The sequence below is a fragment of the Hyla sarda genome, chromosome 1 (assembly GCF_029499605.1).
Source record: "Hyla sarda isolate aHylSar1 chromosome 1, aHylSar1.hap1, whole genome shotgun sequence".
Lineage (NCBI taxonomy): Eukaryota > Metazoa > Chordata > Amphibia > Anura > Hylidae > Hyla > Hyla sarda.
Window position 1 is genome coordinate 471,919,787 of NC_079189.1, and position 19,357 is coordinate 471,939,143.

General features: G+C 40.7%; 1 long non-coding RNA gene across 1 annotated transcript in view; it reads left to right on the forward strand.

The window, feature by feature from the left end:
• The window catches only part of LOC130285500 (uncharacterized), a 36,030-nt gene that overhangs the window by 4,460 nt on the left and 12,213 nt on the right, over positions 1-19,357 (forward strand). Inside the window, exon 2 of the long non-coding RNA XR_008847352.1 lies at positions 16,915-17,004. This is a non-coding gene — a long non-coding RNA (uncharacterized LOC130285500). The remainder of the gene's footprint in view (positions 1-16,914; positions 17,005-19,357) is intronic.

Consider the following 19,357-nt stretch of genomic DNA (forward strand, 5'->3'; position numbering starts at 1 on the left):
ATCCCCATGACTCTGTTGGTGGAAAAATATAAAAGTTATCTTAGAAGGTGGGGAGGAAAAAAAAAAAAAAAGAAAAGCGATGAAATGGGAAAAGTGTAATAGGGTCTGTAACATTTCTGACTCACAGGGCTAAATTTTCAACCAGGAACCTTGGGGGGCAGCATTAAAAAAATGATAAATACTTTATGATGTAGCTGCTGCCGCCATGCTGTGTCCCAGAGAAAAATAATGAGCAGTAGTTAAATCCAAATGAGTCGGAATAGCCGCTCATTATGTTGTAGATTTGTGACTGATTTCCCCACTTTCTGTGTTTAGGGTGAGATCCAAAGTGAATCTGCAACAAAATCCGCAAGCAATGCATGCAGTTGTTGCTGCATATTTGTGACAGATCTGCATTATAAAATAGGGTGTGAGGTGGATTTCCATCAGCAGAAGTCTACTGCTAAAAATTTGGCACGGAGATCCTGCCCCCTTTCAAACTCACAGCAGGAAACATGGGGTTAGCTGTCTGGGCATGCTGAAAGTTGTAGTTTTGCAACATCTGGAGGGCCACAGTTTGGAGACCACTGTGCATGGGTCTCTGTACTGTGACCTTCCATATGGCGTTTCTGGGCCAATCGGGTCTCTGGTGACCTGGTGGGCTGGAAAAAATTTTTGACTGGTGGTATCTGAGACAGCATCAATCACCCTTGGCCAGCAACAGCTAGAGCACACGGGCGGGTTTTCAGTAAGTTTCTTGCTCCGAGTTTGAGTTGCGGTAAATCTGTGTGTACGTACCAAAAAAAAAACACCTACACTACACTAACACAAAAATAAAGAGTAAAACACTACATATACACAGGGCCGGACTGGGGATAAAAACCAGCCCTGGAAATAACTGCATACCAGCCCCACTTGTCAACTGGCACAGCCACAATGTAAATGACAGAAGCCTAGTAAATCAAAAACCAAGCTTTTACTACACCCCTTATTATTATTATAATTTTTTTTTTTCAAATCAACAGGCTCCCTCCAGAAAGTTAAAAAAAATTGTAAATTACTTCTATTAAAAAATCTTAATCCTTCCAGTACTTATCAGCTGCTGTATGCTCCACAGGAAGTTGTGTAGGTCTTTCCAGTCTGACCACAGTGCTCTCTGCTGACACCTCTGTCCATGTCAGGAACTGTCCAGAGCAGGAGAAGTTTGCTATGGGAACTACACAACTTCCTCTGTAGCATACAGCAGCTGATAAGTACTAGAAGGATTAAGATTTTTAAATAGACGTATATATATATATTTGAAAAAAAAAAAGATATATATTTTCCACCGGAGTAACCCTTTAATGACCAGGCACTTTTTTTTTTTTTTATAATTTGACATGTGTCTCCTTAAATGGTAATAACTTTAGAACACTTTTTCTGAGCGGAGCTTTTTCTGAGATTGTTTTTCGTGACGTATTGTACTTTATATAAGTGGTGCAGCATTTTTTGTGAAAAACTCCAAGATATTGCGAAATATGACCCAAACGGGTAGACAGTAGGTAATGCCCCAGTAGGTAGTGCCCCAAGGTAGTAGTGCTCCCAGGTAGGTAATGTGCCCAGTAGATAGTGCCCCCCCAAGTAGATAATGCTCTTAGTAGGTAGGTCCCTCAACAGGTAGTGCCCTAGGTATGTAATGCCCCCCAGTAGAAAGAGTCCCTAGGTAGATCATGCCTCCAGATAGATCAGTTCCCGGCATGCCTGGACAGCCAAAGTCATGCTGGGAGTTGTAGTTTTACAACAGCTTGAGGCCCCCTGGTCAGGAAACACTGAGATCTAACATAGATATAGATAGATAGACATTAGAGAGATAGATAGATATGAGATAGATAGATAGATATGAGATAGATATGAGATAGATAGATATGAGATAGATATGAGATAGATAGATAGATTGATAGATATGAGATAGATAGATCAGTGTTTCCCAACCAAGGAGCCTCCAACTGTTACAAAACAATAACTCTCAGCATGCCCGGACAACCAAAGGCATGCTGGGAGTTGTAGTTTTACAACAGCTGGAGGCCACCTGGTCGGGAAACACTGAGATATAACATAGATATAGATAGATGGACATAAGAGAGATATAAGCTATATAGGAGAGATAGATAGATAGATAGATAGATAGATATGAGAGATAGATAGATAGATAGATATGAGAGATAGATAGATGATAGATAGATAGATAGATAGATAGATATGAGATAGATATGAGATGATTGATAGATATGAGATAGATAGATATGAGATAGATAGATCGACAGATCGATATGAGAGAGAAAGGAGATAGATAGATAGATATGAGATAGATAGATAGATAGTAGATAGATAGATATGAGATAGATAGATAGATAAAGTCCAAATATGAGCAGCACATCAAGAAAGATAGGTAGTATTGAACGGGGTGCAAGCATACTTGGAGCCTCGGTCGCCGGTTCCTCAATCCATAAAGTACAAATAGATGCAGCACACCACAACTTGAAGATCACGGTGCAAAATTTATTCCATAGTGTATTCCAATAGACAACGTTTCACCAGCCTCACGCTGGCTTGAAAAAGTGTATTGGAATACACTATGGAATAAATTTTGCACCGTGATCTTCAAGTTGTGGTGTGCTGCATCTATTTGTACTTTATAGATAGATAGATAGATAGATAGATAGATATGAGAGAGAAAGGAGATAGATAGATAGATATGAGATAAATAGATATGAGAGAGAAAGGACATAGATAGATATGATAGAGAAAGATAGATATGAGAGAGAGAGATATGAGATAGATAGATATGAGAGCGAAAGGAGATAGATAGATAGATAGATATGAGATAGATAGATAGATATGAGATAGATAGATATATAGATGGATAGATATGATAGAGATAGATATGAGATAAATAGACATGAGAGAGAGATAGATAGATATGAGATAGATAGATAGATATGAGATAGATAGATAGATAGATATGAGATAGACAGATAGATATGAGATAGACAGATATGAGATAGATATGAGAGAGAGATAGATAGATATGAGATAGATAGATAGACAGATAGGAGATAGATAGATAGATAGATATGAGAGAGATAGATAGATAGATATGAGATAGATAGATATGAGATAGATAGATATGAGATAGATATGAGATAGATAGATAGATAGATTAGCAGATAGGAGATAGATATGAGAGAGAAAGGAGATAGACATGAGATAAATAGATATGAGAGAGAAAGGACATAGATAGATATGATAGAGATAGATAGATATGAGAGAGAGAGATATGAGATAGATAGATATGAGAGCGAAAGGAGATAGATATGAGATAGATAGATAGAGATTGATAGATATGATAGAGATAGATATGAGATAAATAGACATGAGAGAGAGAGATAGATAGATATGAGATAGATAGATAGATAGATAGATAGATATGAGATAGACAGATAGATATGAGATAGACAGATATGAGATAGATATGAGAGAGAGAGAGATAGATATGAGATAGATAGATAGATAGATAGACAGATAGGAGATAGATAGATAGATATGAGAGAGATAGATAGATATGAGATAGATAGATATGAGATAGATAGATATGAGATAGATATGAGATAGATAGATAGATAGATAGATAGATAGATTAGCAGATAGGAGATAGATAGATAGATAGATAGATAGATAGATAGATAGATAGATAGATATGAAATAGATAGATAGATAGATATGAGATAGATAGATATGAGATAGATATGAGAGAGAGACATAGATAGATATGAGATAGATAGATAGATAGACAGATAGGAGATAGATAGATAGATATGAGATAGATAGATAGATAGATATGAGATAGATATGAGATAGATAGATATGAGATAGATAGATATTAGATAGATATGAGAGAGAGATAGATAGATATGAGATAGATAAATAAATAAATAAATAGATAGATAGATAGATAGATAGGAGATAGATATGAGACAGATAGATAGATAGATATGAGAGATAGATAGATAGATAGATAGATAGATAGGAGATAGATAGAGAGATAGATAGATAGATAGATAGATAGGAGATAGATATGAGATAGATAGATAGATATGAGAGATAGATAGATAGGAGATAGATTGAGAGAAAGATCAGTGTTTCTCAACCAAGGTGCCTCCAGCTGTTGCAAAATTACAGCTCCCAGCATGCATGGATGGCCAAAGGCATGCTGGGAGTTGTAGTTTTGCAACAGCTGGGGGCACCCTGTTCAAGAAACATTGAGAAATCCCCCACTGACCCCTAAAAAGCAATTTGTGTTCTTCCCTCTTTCCCACCAGAAAGTTACCTTATTGATGGGCGGCCTCAGCACGGGTGGGTGTCGGAAACCTCCATGGAACAGGAAGCAAAGCATGGCCCTGCTCCTATTGGACTGCAGACTGCACGCAGAGGAGTGTGGGGGGAAGGGGAGGATCATCCCTCTGCTCTCCTCCCATAGAGTCAGTGCGGCCACAGCCCTGGCCCCTGCACTGACATTAAAGGCCGCAGGCTGAATATTTTAAAAGAAAATGGTGCTGCAGCAGCGGGCCCCCTCTCAGGCTGGAGGTCCCACCATCAGTCCAGCCCTTCTGTGCTACGCCCGCTGCAGGGGGGTACAGCAGGGCCCCGGTGCCCTTACTGGAGTACTGGCTGTACCCCCCTGATGGCGGCCCTACATCATACATTACATACATACATACATCCTACATACACACACAATAAAACATACACACAATACATATACGCACACATTAAACATACATATATACATCTAGCTTACACACATCTATCATTTATTACATACATAAACACACATCATACATACAAACATCATACATACGCACATTATACATACAAACATCATACATACACACATTATACATACAAACATCATACATACACACATTATACATACACACATTATACATACAAACATCATACATACACACATTATACATACACACATTATACATACAAACATCATACATACACACATTATACATACAAACATCATACATACACACATTATACATACAAACATCATACATACACACATTATACATACAAACATCATACATACACACATTATACATACACACATTATACATACAAACATCATACATACACACATTATACATACAAACATCATACATACACACATTATACATACAATCATCAAACATACACACAAATCATACAAACACATCATACATTAACACCTGGCCTCCTCACCTGCATCCACCCATGCCACTGCAGCACGGCCCGTGCAGCCCATGAGGGGGGGGATCGGAGGGTGAAATGGTTAGGGGCCCCATCAGCGCCAGTCACCCGGCCAGCCCCACACTCACTAACTGCTGTGCCCCCACACAGCTCTGTGAGTAAGGGATTACGGCACAGTGCCCCAGCGTGGCAAGTGATTTTCTGCCCTCCTCGGTGCCGGCCCTGTCATTACGCAGCCGCTGTATCTGTAAAGAAGCCGCACTGCTTGTCATCTGAGGGAGGGGCCTCTGGCCTGCAGCCGGAGGTGTGTAAGCGAGCAAGGTCAGCGCAATGGATCAGAGGCAGAGCAGCTTTAGCCTCGGCCTCTGGCTCCTACACAGGCCCAATATTACTTACACAGCCCTGCCGGCCCATGGGGGGAGTGGCCTACCGGGGTTCCTTCTCAATATCCTGGTAGGCCAGTCCAGCCCTGCATATACACATACCCTTACACCGTTACCCCCCAACCCCCCAATAAGAATAACGGCTTTAATAACGTCTCGCACGGCACTGTTTCCTAAATGGACCCTTCAGCTATTGTAAAACAACAACTCCCAGCATGGCTGAACTGCCATTGACTATCCAAACATGCTGGGAGTTGTAGTGTTGCAACAACATGAGGCATCCTGTTTGGGAAACATTGCTGTAGGGTATTTTTGGTGGAGGAGGCAAGCACATTGCTTGCATACGAGTCAGCTCCTAGGCAAATCCCTAATTTAGGCCTCAAATGCGCATGGAGCTCTCTCCAGAGCCCTGTCATATTTCAAGGCAACAGTTTAGGGCCACATATGGGGTATTTCCGTACTCGGGAGAAATTGTGTTACAAATTTTTTGGGGCTTTTGCTACTTTTACTCCTTATGAAAAAGAAAATTTGGGGGCTACACCAGCATGTTAGTGTAAAAAAAAATATTCTTTTTACATTAACATGCTGGTGTTCCCCTATACTTTTTATTTTCACAAGGATGTAAAAGGAGAAAAAGACTTAAAATTTGTAACACAATTTCTCCAGAGTATGGAAATACTCCATATGTGGACGCAATGCGATCTGTGGGCGCACACAACATTGCTCAGAAGCCTAAATTGGTCATTTGCACAGGCGTGGCTTCTGACAAAATAAAAACACCACATGTGACACCATTTTGGAAACTACACCCCTCATGGAATGTAACAAGGGGTACAGTGAGCATTTACACCCCACAGGTGTCTAAAAGATTTTTGGAACAGTGGTCCGTGAAAATGAAAAATGAAATTCATATGCACAGGCCACTGTTCCAAAATTTTTTGCCAGTGGGGTGTAAATGCTCAATGCACCCCTTGCTACATTTCTTGAGGGGTGTAGTTTCCAAAATGGGGTGACTTGTGTTTTTTTTTTTTGCTGTTCTGGCACCATTGGGGCTGTGTAAAGGGGACATGACCCCCAGACTTCAGTTCCAACCAAATCCTCTCTCCAAAATCCCAAAGTTCCTCCTTCCCTCCTGAGCCCTGTGTTGAAACCGCACAACACTTTACATCCACATATGGGATATTTCCAGAATGGAGAGAAATTTGTTCACAAATACTGTGTGCTTTTTCTCTGTTAACCCCTTGTAAAAATTTAACTGTAACAAAAAATTAGCAAACACCTATTTGGTGTTATTACTCACTGTATCCCTTGTTACGTTCCATGAGGGGAGCAGTTTCCAAAATGGTGTCACATATGGGGGGTATCTGCTGTTCTGGCACCATGGGGGCTTTGTAAAAGCCACATGGCCCCTGACTTCAATTCCAGACAAATCCTCTCTCCAACATCCCAAAGTTACTCCTTTCCTCCTGAGCCCTGTGTTGCGTCCACACAACACTTTACATCCACATATAGGGCATTTCCCGAATCGGGAGAAATTGGGTTACAAATTTTGTGGTGCTTTTTCTCTGTTACCTCTTTGTAAAAATGAAAAATCAGGGGTTGCACCAGTGTACAAATTTTTTTTATTTTTTTTTTATTGTTACGACCCACTTTAACAAAAAATTGGCAAACACCTAGGGGATGTGTATACTCACTGTACCCCTTGTTACATTCCTTGAGGGGGTGTAGTTTCCAAAATAATGTCACATGTGGGGGGTTTTCAGCTGTTCTGGCACCATGGGGGCTTTGTAAAGGCGACATGGCCCTGACTAAAATTCCAGCCAAATCCTCTCTCCAAAATCCCAAAGTTGCTCATTCCCTCCTGAGCCATGTTGTGTGCCCTTATGACATTTTATGTCCACATATGGAGTATTTCCAGAATCGGGAGAAATTAGGTCACAAATTTTGTGGTTCTTTTTCTCTGTTAGCCCTTTGAGAGTTTCACAGGAACTTGCTGCTATTCCTGTGAAACACCTAAATGGTTTACAACCATTCTGAATGTCATTTTGAATACTTTTCTAACAAATAGCCCTCTCAAATCTTCTTCAAACTGAACTAGTCCTTAAAATTTTTTGAAATTGTCATGAATATTTGGAAAATTGCTACTAAATTTTAAAGCCTTCCAATGTCTTCAAAAGGTAAAAACATGTCCATTTTATGATACCAACATAAAGAAGACACATTGTATATTTGAAACAATATGTCTAGATATGAGCGAACTTTTGAAAAAATAGATTCGTCTGATTTGCCGAATTTTTCAAAAAATTCGGTTAGATCTGAATTTATTTGCAGTGAATCTATTTTAAAAATGGCTATTTCTGGCCTACAGAGAGTCTCAATAGGGGTGTAGAATACTTTGCTGTGTTCTAACACACATATGGAGTGTGCTGGGGTAGTGAAATAATACTGTTATTCAGTATGACATGCAGATTACAGGCATCGCTTTTAGAATCACCGCCGCAGAGCAGCACAATGACAGAGCCTGGAGGTGGCATCAGTATGAGGAGACCATATAGTGGCTGAATGACACAGCGTTTAGGTGTTGGCAGCACGAGGAGACCATATAGTGGCTGAATGACACAGCGTGGAGGTGGCAGCAGCATGAGGAGACTATATAGTGGCTGAATGACACAGCCTGGGGCTGGCAGCAGCATGAGTAGACACTAGGGCTTCACAATCCCTAAGATTAAAAGATTAATTTTGAAATTTAAATTGAAGATTTATGGTAGCTAGTGCTACCATAAAAATTTTTTAGGTCCAGGCCCAGGCCCAGCAGCATCAGTAAACCATATACTGCCTGAATTACAAAGCCTGGAGTGTGCTGAAGCATGAGGAGACCATATAGTGTCTGAATGGCACAGCCAGGAGTTGGCAGCAGCATGAGTAGACACTAGGGCTTCACAATGCCTAAGATTAAAAGATGAATTCTGAAATTTAAACTGAAGATTTTGGGTAGCAAGTGCTACCATAACAAAATGTTTATTACCAGACACAGGCCCAGCAGCATCAGTAAACCATATATTGCCTGAATGACACAGCCTGGAGTTGGCTGAAGCATGAGGAGACCATATAGTGTCTGAATGGCACAGCCTAGAGTTGGCAGCAGCATAAGACCATTGAAATTTATGATTTTTTTATTAAAATGTAAGATTTTTAAATTGAAATTAAGGGTTTTGAAATTGAGATTTCAATACTATGCCTGACATACTTATTGCGTATATGAGGGGAGTACAATATGCTTCATTTAGCTTAAAACAGTATTTGTCTGGAACAGCAGCATGTGTGTACTATTGGCTGTCCTTTCACAGTATATAGACCCTTGACAGTTTAACATGTACAAAATAGTACACTAATTAGATGTAGGTATGTGGTATGCACTAATGAGTGCAGAAAAATGTGCTACAGTACGCTTAAAAATACTTATTTTTACCTGTGTCCCAGATTCCAAAATTCCTTTATAATCAGAAATTGACAGAATACCACCTCACATTCAAAATAATAAAATGATATATACATTCTCTGAAGAAAAGGATACTTCATTAGATGTCAATATGAGTGTTGTGTGTTCCAGTGACATTAGCTCATCGGAGGAACAGGAAAAGATGATACAACTTATCTCTGCAACTGAAGAACCACAACAAAGAATGAACGACTTAAAGCAAACTGTAACTGAGGAACTTCAAAATGGTAAATCTACCACCTGGGATAGTCAGTCAATTCCAACAGCCGGTGGTCAGTATCCACAGTTCCCTGTTTCTGCTAGTCCTTGGCAATATTCCTTTTATTACTGGTCTGGTATCAACATGGCAATAATGCTGGGAGAGTAACTCAAGGATAGCCACATGTTTCTTACAATACAAAGTCAATATATGGAGACCTTATAGTGGCTGAATGACACAGCCTGGACGTGGCTAAAGCATGAAGAGACCATATAGTGTCTGAATGGCACAGCCTTGAAATTTAAGATTTTTAAATTGAAATTGAGGATTTTGAAACTGAACTTTTAACTCCCACGTTTTAGTGTCCCGGGCCCCGGCGTGTGGGTACAAGGGACCAAATCTAACAAGAAGTCATATGTCACATGGCAGCACAATGACAGAGCCTGGAGATGGCATCAGTATGAGGAAACCATATTAGTGGCTGAATGACTGCCTGGAGTTTGTGGCAGCATAGGGAGACCATATAGTGTCTGAATGGCACAGCCTGGAGGTGGCTGAAGCATGAGGAAACCATATAGTGTCTGAATGGCAAAGCCTGAAGGTGGCTGAAGCATGAGGAGACCATATAGTGGCTGAATGCCACAGCCTGGAGGTGGCTGAAACATGAGGAGGCCATAAAGTGTCTGAATGGCACAGTCTGGATGTGGCTGAAGCATGAGGAGATCATATAGTGGCTGGCTGAATGGCACAGCCTGGAGGTGGCATCAGGAGTCCTGAAAGTGACCCTAATGCAAGGAATTTCTGAAACTGAGGACCAGCACCTTAATTATGTTTTACATCCAAGGCAACACAATAAGAGAGCCTGGAGGTGGTAGCATCAGCAGGAGGAGACCATAGAGCAGCACAATTAGAGAGCCTGGATGTGGCAGCATCAGCATGGAGACCATATGGTGGCACAATGACAGAGCCTGGAGGAGGTAGCATTAGCATGAGGGCCATGCCAATTTTGAGGAACCCACCGACTATCAACTGGGGGTGTCGGTTGTCATTAGGGATGAAGTGGATGACCAAGTGAACCTCACTTGGGATGAAGTGGATGACTGAGTGAACCGATCAATCACGGCTGCTGGGTTGCTGGTCGTGACACGACTGCTAGCTGACACCGGGATCTCAGACCACTCACTGCGACTCCGGCTGCCACACACCCCTACGCTGCAACCTCTGCCTGCACCTGATGAATTTAGGCCTCTGCCACTCCTCTGTGCATGTCCTGGCACTACTCTGCCTGACATACTTGTGTATATGAGGGGAGTACAATACGCTTCACTACGCTTAAAACAGTATTTGTCTAGAACAGCAGAGGGTGTGTACTATTGGCTGTCCTTTCACAGTATGTAGGCCCTTGACAGATTAACAGGTACAAAATAGTAAACTACTTAGATGTACGTATGCGGTATGCACTGATGAGGGCAGAAAAATGCGCTACAGTACTCTTAAAAAAACACATTTTTGTAAAACACCAGCAGTACACAACAGTGCTGCAGCAAAAAAAAAAGCTGTGTACTAAACACAAAATTGCACTCTGTCAAAGACTATTAGGAATGGACAGCTGGGTATTATACCATCTATAAACTAGTATAAGCAGTAAATGATATTTTGTGGAACATAGACACTGAATTGAAAAATTATTCATGCCTCCTCTGCTAAGATTTATGAAGTTGATGCAGCTTGTTGAAATGTATGAGGCAACACACAGTTATGTGCCCCTCTCTGTAATACTATGCTGAAGAAAGTGATTGGGAGTTTAATGCCAGCAGCTGCAGTAAAAATCCTTTTCAGTGAAAAAAAAACATTGCTCTCCATCCACGAGAACGCTGATGTGACTAGGAGGATGTTAAATGCTGCTAGACTGTGTTTTTCTCTGCTGTAACACACACACAGGCACTGCGTCCTATGATCCTTTTGCAGTGTATTATAATTAGGTGACTGGCCGCAAGATGGCTGCTGATTATATAGGGCTGTGACATCACAGGGGTGACTGGCTGCTGATAGGCTGCATCCTGCATGTGATTCAGGGTCATCCCGCCTACTTCCCTTCCCGCTTTCCCAGCTTTCCTTGCCCCATGTACTGACTGACATTTTAGATGCCCTGGAGCATGCACCGCAGTGAATGGAGTTAAATTAAACGATAGAATCACGGCAATATTCGCATTCGTTGCAAATCGAATATTTCCTAAAATTTGTAACGAATTCGGGTTTGTCAGCTTTGATTCGCTCATCTCTAGCGTGTAATATCATTTTAATGTTGACGGATAGTTCGCGGTGACACTGATGCTCCCTGAGCCTGCAGGACAGCTTGAATATCTTTGGAACTTGTTTGGGACTGGTTATCCACCATCCGGACTATCCTGTGTTGACACCTTTCATAAATTTTTCTCTTCAATCCACACCCAGGGAGATTAGCTACAGTGCCATGGGTTGCAAACTTCTTGATAATGTTGCGCACTGTGGACAAAGGCAAATCTAGATCTCTGGAGAAGGACTTGTAACCTTGAGATTGTTGATATTTTTCCACAATTTTGGTTCAAGTCCTCAGACCGTTCTCCTCTTTATGTTGTCCATGCTTAGTGTGGCACACACAGACACACAATGCAAATACTAAGTGAACTTCTCTCCTTTTTATCTGCTTTCAGGTGTGATTTTTATATTGCCCACACCTGTTACTTGCCCCAGGTGAGTTTAAAGGAGCATCACATGCTTGAAACAATCTTATTTTTCCACAATTTTGAAAGGGTGCCAATAATTTTGTCCAGCCTATTTTTGGAGTTCGGTTTCACATCATGTACAATTTGCTTTTTTTCCTTCCTTTTTTGGTTTAGTTCCAATACACACAAATGGAATAAACATGTGTATAGCAAAACATGTTTGTTTTACTGCAATCTTTTTCTGCGAGAAATACTTCATTTTCTTGAAAAATTGTGTGTATGTCTAGATAAATGTAAACATTTCAACAGCATGTTATTCGTCATGTAGATATGGTATCTTCATCCAAACAACCATCATTCTGTAATGGCCTCTAAATGAAAACACATAAAAAATAATAGACATTTTAAATCCAAACATTACTAAACATTCCTACTGGGATTAGTGGTCCATTACTGAAGAGGGAAACATCCTGGAGATTATGTCATGTAAGCAATGGAAAAGTAAGAAAAGATCTGTAAATAATTGTCCCTGGCACCTTAACCTTTTACAGAGGTTGTAACCTCAAATGAAGCTCTCTACTTCTGGGCCTTGTGAACCCAAATCTTTTTGGTTGTATTGTGACCCTAGCATTTTTATTCTTAGGGCAGTAAAAACTCATTTTATTTTTTATTTTTTTTATTTTTTTATGGGAAAAATCAGTCGTGGTTTTATTTTTGCATTTTCACCATATAGTAAAAATAAAATGCAAACAATTTGTCTTTTTTATAATGTTCTTTCAAATAATATTGTATTTATGTACACAATTTTCCTTCTTTCTCAAAAAAAAAAAAAATAATTGTATATTAGTCTTAGACAAGTGGCCAGATGTTAACTGCATGTCATATCCACTTGGCATTTTTAAGTTTAGTGGTTTTTTAAATCCTTTAGCTATTTATTTACCGTATTTATCGGCATATAACACGCACTTTTTAGGCAAAAATTTTTAGCCTAAAGTCTGTGTGCGTGTTATACGCCGATACACCCCCAGGAAAGGCAGGGGGAGAGAGGCCGTCGCTGCCCGCTTCTCTCCCCCTGCCTTTCCTGGGGTCTAGAGCGCTGCTGTCGGCCCTTCTCACCCCCTGGTTATCGGCGCCGATAGCCAGGGAGAGAGAAGCGGCGCCGACAGCCAGGGGGAGAGAAGGGGCAGCGGCACCCATTGCCGGCGCCGCTGCCCCGTTGCCTCCCCCCATCCCCGGTGGCATAATTACCTGAGTCCGGTCCGCGCTGCTCCAGGCCTCCGTCGTGCGTCCCCGGCGTCATTGCTATGCGCTGAACGGCGCGGCGCATGACGTCAGAGTGCCGCGCCGTGCATAGCAACGACGCTGGGGACGCACGACGGAGGCCTGGAGCAGCGCGGACCGGACTCAGGTAATTATGCCACCGGGGATGGGGGGAGGCAACGGGGCAGCGGCGCCGGCAATGGGTGCTGCTGCCCCTTCTCTCCCCCTGGCTGTCGGCGCCGCTTCTCTCCCCCTGGCTATCGGCGCCGGCACCGATAGTCAGGGGGACAGAACTGGCAGCGGCGCCGATAACCAGGGGGTGAAAAGGGCCGACAGCAGCGCTCTAGACCCCAGGAAAGGCAGGGGGAGAGAAGCGGGCAGCGACGGCCTCTCTCCCCCTGCCTTTCCTGGGGGTGTATCGGGGTATACACGCGCACACACGCACCCTCATTTTATCATGGATATTTGGGTAAAAAACTTTTTTTACCCAAATATCCTTGGTAAAATGAGGGTGCGTGTTATAGGCCGGTGCGTGGTATACCCCGATAAATACGGTATTTATTTTAATTTTGGGCTCCTTGGCAGTTTTTGAAAAATGACCTCATGTTGAGACTTTGGCGTTTTTTCGGGAACATCTTGGCGTTTTTCTCCCTGAGAAGTCTATAGGAGTGAAAAAACGCCCCCAAAAAAAACATTGGCATTTTTGAGGGTGGTTTTTATTCTTTTTTTTACTTTAGCAATCTAAAAAAGCTTTTTTTTTAATTTAATTTAATTTTTTTAAATAAAATTTCATAGGTTACCATAAAAATAAAAAATACAGCTACAGTAGGGATAAAAAAAATAGTAGGGAACGAAATTTATGTATTTTTTAAAATTAATTTTAACCCCTTAAGGACTCAGCCCATTTGGGCCTTAAGGACAATTTTATTTTTACATTTTCGTTTTTTCCTCCTCGCCTTCAAAAAATCATTACTCTTTTATATTTTCATCCACAGACTAGTATGAGGGCTTGTTTTTTGCGTGACCAGTTATCCGTTGTAGTGCCATCGCTCACTTTACCATAAAATGTATGGCCCAACCAAAAAAAAATACTATTTGTGTCGGGAAATTAAAAAGAAAACTGCAATTTTGCCAATTTTGGAAGGTTTCGCTTTCACGCCGTACAATTTACAGTAAAAATAACATGTGTTCTTTGTTCTTTGGGTCAATACAATTAAAAACACAAACTGTTTAACCAAATTAGTATGTTTAAAATCCCCCTATTTTGAAGACCTATAACGCTTTAATTTTTCCGTATAAGCGGTGGTATGAGGGCTCATTTTTTATTGATATCATATTTGCTCATATAAAACTTTTAATACTTTTTTTTATACATTTTTTGGGAATAAAATGTTATAAACAATCTGCTATTTTGGAATTTTTTTTTATGTTCACGCCGTTCACCATACGGTATCATTAACATTTTATTTTAATAATTGGGATATTTACGCACGCAGCGATACCAAATATGTATCTAAAAAATGTGTTTACACTTTTTGGGGGTGAAATAGGGAAAATGGGACAATTTACGTTTTTATTGGGGGAGGGGGGTTTTCACATTTTTTTTTACTTTTATTTTTACATTTTAATAGTCCCCATAGGGGACTATTTATAGCAATCATTCGATTGCTAATACTGTTCAGTGTTATGCCTAGGACATAGCACTGATCAGTATTATCGGTCATCTTCTGCTCTGCTTCTGCTCGATCGCAGACCAGAGCAGAAGACCCGTGGAAGGCAGTGGTGGCAGGTGAGGGGACCTCCGGCTGCTATGCTGGATGATCGGATCGCCGTGGCAGCACTGCCGATCATCCATTTTAGTGTCCGCAATGCTGCAGATGCCGTGATCTGTATTGATCAAGGCATCTGAGGGGTTAATGGCAGACATCCGTGCGATCACTGATGTCCGGCATTACGGGCGGGTACCTGGCTGCGGTTGCTTGCGGTTATGCATAGGACGTAAATGTACGTCCTGGTGCGTTAAGTACCAGCTCACCAGGACGTACATTTATGTCCTGCATCGTTAAGGGGTTAAATCAGGGACCAATTTATGTTAGCGGGCAAGGACATAAAAATGTAGCCGGCAATCTTAAAAATGTATAAAGGGGCCATGTAATTTTAAAAATAATATTTTTTTTTAATAAATTTTGTGAAACTTTTTATTAATAATGTGTTTTAATATTACGTTTTATAAAATGTGTTTTATTTTTACTACTTTTCAACTTTATTTTTGACATTATTTAGGTACTATTACTCGACTGTTCCATGCTTGGAGCTGTAGCATGTGCACTAATAGAAAGATTGCAGTGGGTGTCACTCCTGACACCTGTTGCAATCATCCTTTATAATCTGGAGAAGTGCGCGGTATGCCTCTTCAGTCTTCTGCCTGGCACTGTACTGTGATGTGAAGTTCTCTTCCATTACAGATTTATATTTGGAGCTGAGAGTTGTTATTGGCTGGATGGCACCGGCCAATCACAACTCTCAGCGGCATATATGAATCTGTGGTGTAAAGAGAACTTCACATCACAACACAGTACAGTGTCGGGGAGTGTAGAAGTGCGGCTGCCCACTTCTCCAGATTATAAAGGATTATTGCAATGGGTGTCAGGAGTGACACCCGCGGCAATCTGTCTATTACTGCATGTACTACAGCTCCCAGCATGGGGCAGTGTGCGCTCCATGTTGGGAGCAGTAGTACCTGGAGTAAGGGGCAGATCACAGTGGGTGTCACTCCTGATACCCATTGCGATCGTTCTTTATATTCCTGAGATGCATCTCTGCTCTGTACTCCAGCCAGTACAGTTTCTGATTCATATTTGCCGCTGAGAGCGGTGATTGGCTGGATGCTGCTCCGCATCTCAGGAATATAAGGGACGATCGCAATGGGTGTCAGAAGCGCAGGTACTACAGTTCCCAGCATGGAACAGTCTGTTCCATGCTGGTAGTAGTAGTACCTAAATAATGTCAAAAATAGAGAGAATAAAGTTAAAAAGTAGTCAAAATAAAACACAATTTATAAAACACATCAGCATTATTAATAAATGTTTCACAAAATTAATTAAAAAAATATATATATAATTTTTTTTTTACAATTACATGGCCCCTTTATCCATTTTTAATATTGTCGGCTAGATTTTTATGTTCCTGGCCGCTTGCATAAATTGGTCCGATTGAAAATTTATAAAAATTTTGTTCTTAAATATATAAATTTCAATCCCTACAATTTATTCCATCCCTACTACATCATTTAATTATTTATTTATTTTTTGTACCTAACAAAATTCTAAAAAAAAACACACCAGCAGGAAAACTCTGAAAGGGGCCAAAAAAAATGCAATTTCCAAAACGCTGGTGTTTAAAAAAAAAAAAGAAAGAAATGTTGCCTTAATCTAATCTATTTAACTAGATCTTACACCAGAAAAAGAAATGAGTTCACATATACTTCTATTTCAAAGTATAAAACACACAAAATTGTATTAATTATTATTAAAATGCTGCTCTCTCACATTGAATTTTAGATACATAGATAGATATTAAATAGATCAATTCCATCTATTTAACCCCTTTAAGGACCAATACAAATAAACCTGTACGCCCCTGAAAGACCAGGCCTGTTTTTTTCTCATCGGGGATGTCTGTCTTTATTAGAGAATAACTCTGGTAACGTTTTGCCAATCACAATAATTCTGACATTGTTTTTTTGTCACAAGTTGTCCTTCATGTACATAGTAAAAGTAATCCGATATCGTTTGTAGTTTGTTTTTTCCAATGCAAAAAATGATGACATTTTTGAAAAAATTACGATTTTTTGCCATTTTAACACTAATAGGTTGCATATATTTATACTTCCTGACCAAATAGTTTATGAAACTTATACTTTCAGATGTCTACTTTATTTTGACAGCATTTTTTTTGTTTTTAATTAACATTTTAAATTAATTAGAAGCCTAACAATTTAACTTGAAATTTAGAAAATTTAGAAAATTTGAAAAGTACTTTTTTTTTTTATGTGCTATGCAAGGTTTGCAGAAATTTGAAGGGGGTAGAACATAAGAACACCCCCCCCCAAATGACTCCATTTTAAAAACTAGACCCCTCAAGGTATTCGCTAGGGGGTACAGTGAGTATTTTAACACCATAGTTTTTTGGCAGGAATTATTACAAAGTCAGTGTCAAAAATTCGAAATTTGCAATTTTTCACAAATGCATCATTTGTGGGGCATATTTTTTGTACATCACTTCTGATATTGCAAGAAATGCACCCTACATTTTATTAAGCTGCTCGGCTGGTGTTTGGAAATACCCCCGCTTAGGCCATATTTGATTCCTTGGTGTGGTAGGACCCCAAAAGAGAGGAGCCCCCTTTGACTTTCAGGGCATCATTATATGAATAGTCCCCATTCATACTTTGTTTCTGCAGTACAGGTGTCCGTTGTCATGTCAAAAAAGGGATGCCAATGTATATTGTACCATCATATTCAGAAATGAATGGAGCTGCTACAGTATACATCAGCATCACTCTTTTTGACATGATGCTGACGGATACCTCTAACATGGGACGCAGTGTAGGGTCACATAGAGCGCATCCGCAGCATATTTCACACCGCGGATGCCCCCCAGCAGTCACAAGGGCGACATCACTGCTGTGGCTGGGAAGCTCAGTGTGTCCGCTCATGACTTCCGGCGGGAAATCAGACGCTATAAATGGACACAAAAAAGCTACCCAGCCGCAGCAGGGAGCTCATTATTGTGACTGTTGGCGGGCATCCGCAGCACATAATATGCTGCGGATGTGCGCCGTGTGATCCTACACATACATTTTTATTTTTCATTATATTTATTTAATAAATATATTTTTATTTTATTTTTTTGACACTTTTTTTGATACTTATTGTTGTTACACTTTTATTTATTTTATATTTTTTTCACTTTTTTTAATGCGGGGTGCTGCAGGGGTGACAGAGGGAGCTCCCTCACGCTGTCATAAAACTTACAGCCCGCGGTCAATTCCGACCGCGGCTTAAGGGTTAAACTGCCGGGACCGAAGTTTACTTCGTTCCCGGCAGTGCTGCAGGGTCCCGGCTGTGTGTTACAGCTGAGTCCCCGCCGCAATCTCGTGGGTGCACTGGGCAGCACCCACGAGAAGCATGGACGAGTATAGACGTCCAGGTGCCGGAACGGCCGCCAAACTGGACGTCTATACTCGTCCGTGGTCGTTATTGGGTTAATATCTATCTATGTATCTAAAACTTAATGGGGGTAATTTATCAAAACTTGTGTAGAGGAAGAGTGGTGTAGTTGCCCATAGCAACTAATCAATTTGCTTCTATTAGTTTTCAGAAGTATTTTTTTTTTTAAATAAATTAAGTAATCTGATTGGTTGCTATGGGCAATTGCCACAAATCTGTGACACCAAAAAGCAGTAAAAAAAGCTTGATAAATGTAGCTCAATGTCTGTATGTTTCAGCATCACTTTCAAGCAGCTGGAGATTTCCTTGAAACTTGATACACGTTACTTATGTCACCTAAAAATATAGGATAGTAAAACTAACCCTAATCCATCCCCGTTTGTAAGGGTGCGTTCCCACTTGGCGTATGCATATTCCTTGCTCACTATACACACAGGGCTTTCCGGTGGCAGCCCTATGTGTGCAGTGAGTTTTGGAGGCGGAGCCGCACGTCACAGTCACGGCCGCATATGGCCCCGCCTCCAAAACTCACTACACACATAGGGCTGCCGCCGGAAAACCCTGTGTGTATAGTGAGCAAGGACTACGCAGCGTATTTCCCGCTGCTGCCGTAAATTTTTCACAGCGTGAAATACGCTGCGTATACCCCAGGTGGGAACGCACCATAAAGGTCAGGTTTTTTTTGTCTTAAGTCCCAAGCAAGTCTATGGGACTTCTGGCACCTTACTCCACAAGCTCTGCATCTCCTGGTGAGTGTCTGGCCAGCTTGCAAGCCATGCCCTTTCTACTTTCAGCACTTTTTATGGTTAATCTCAAAGCTAAAA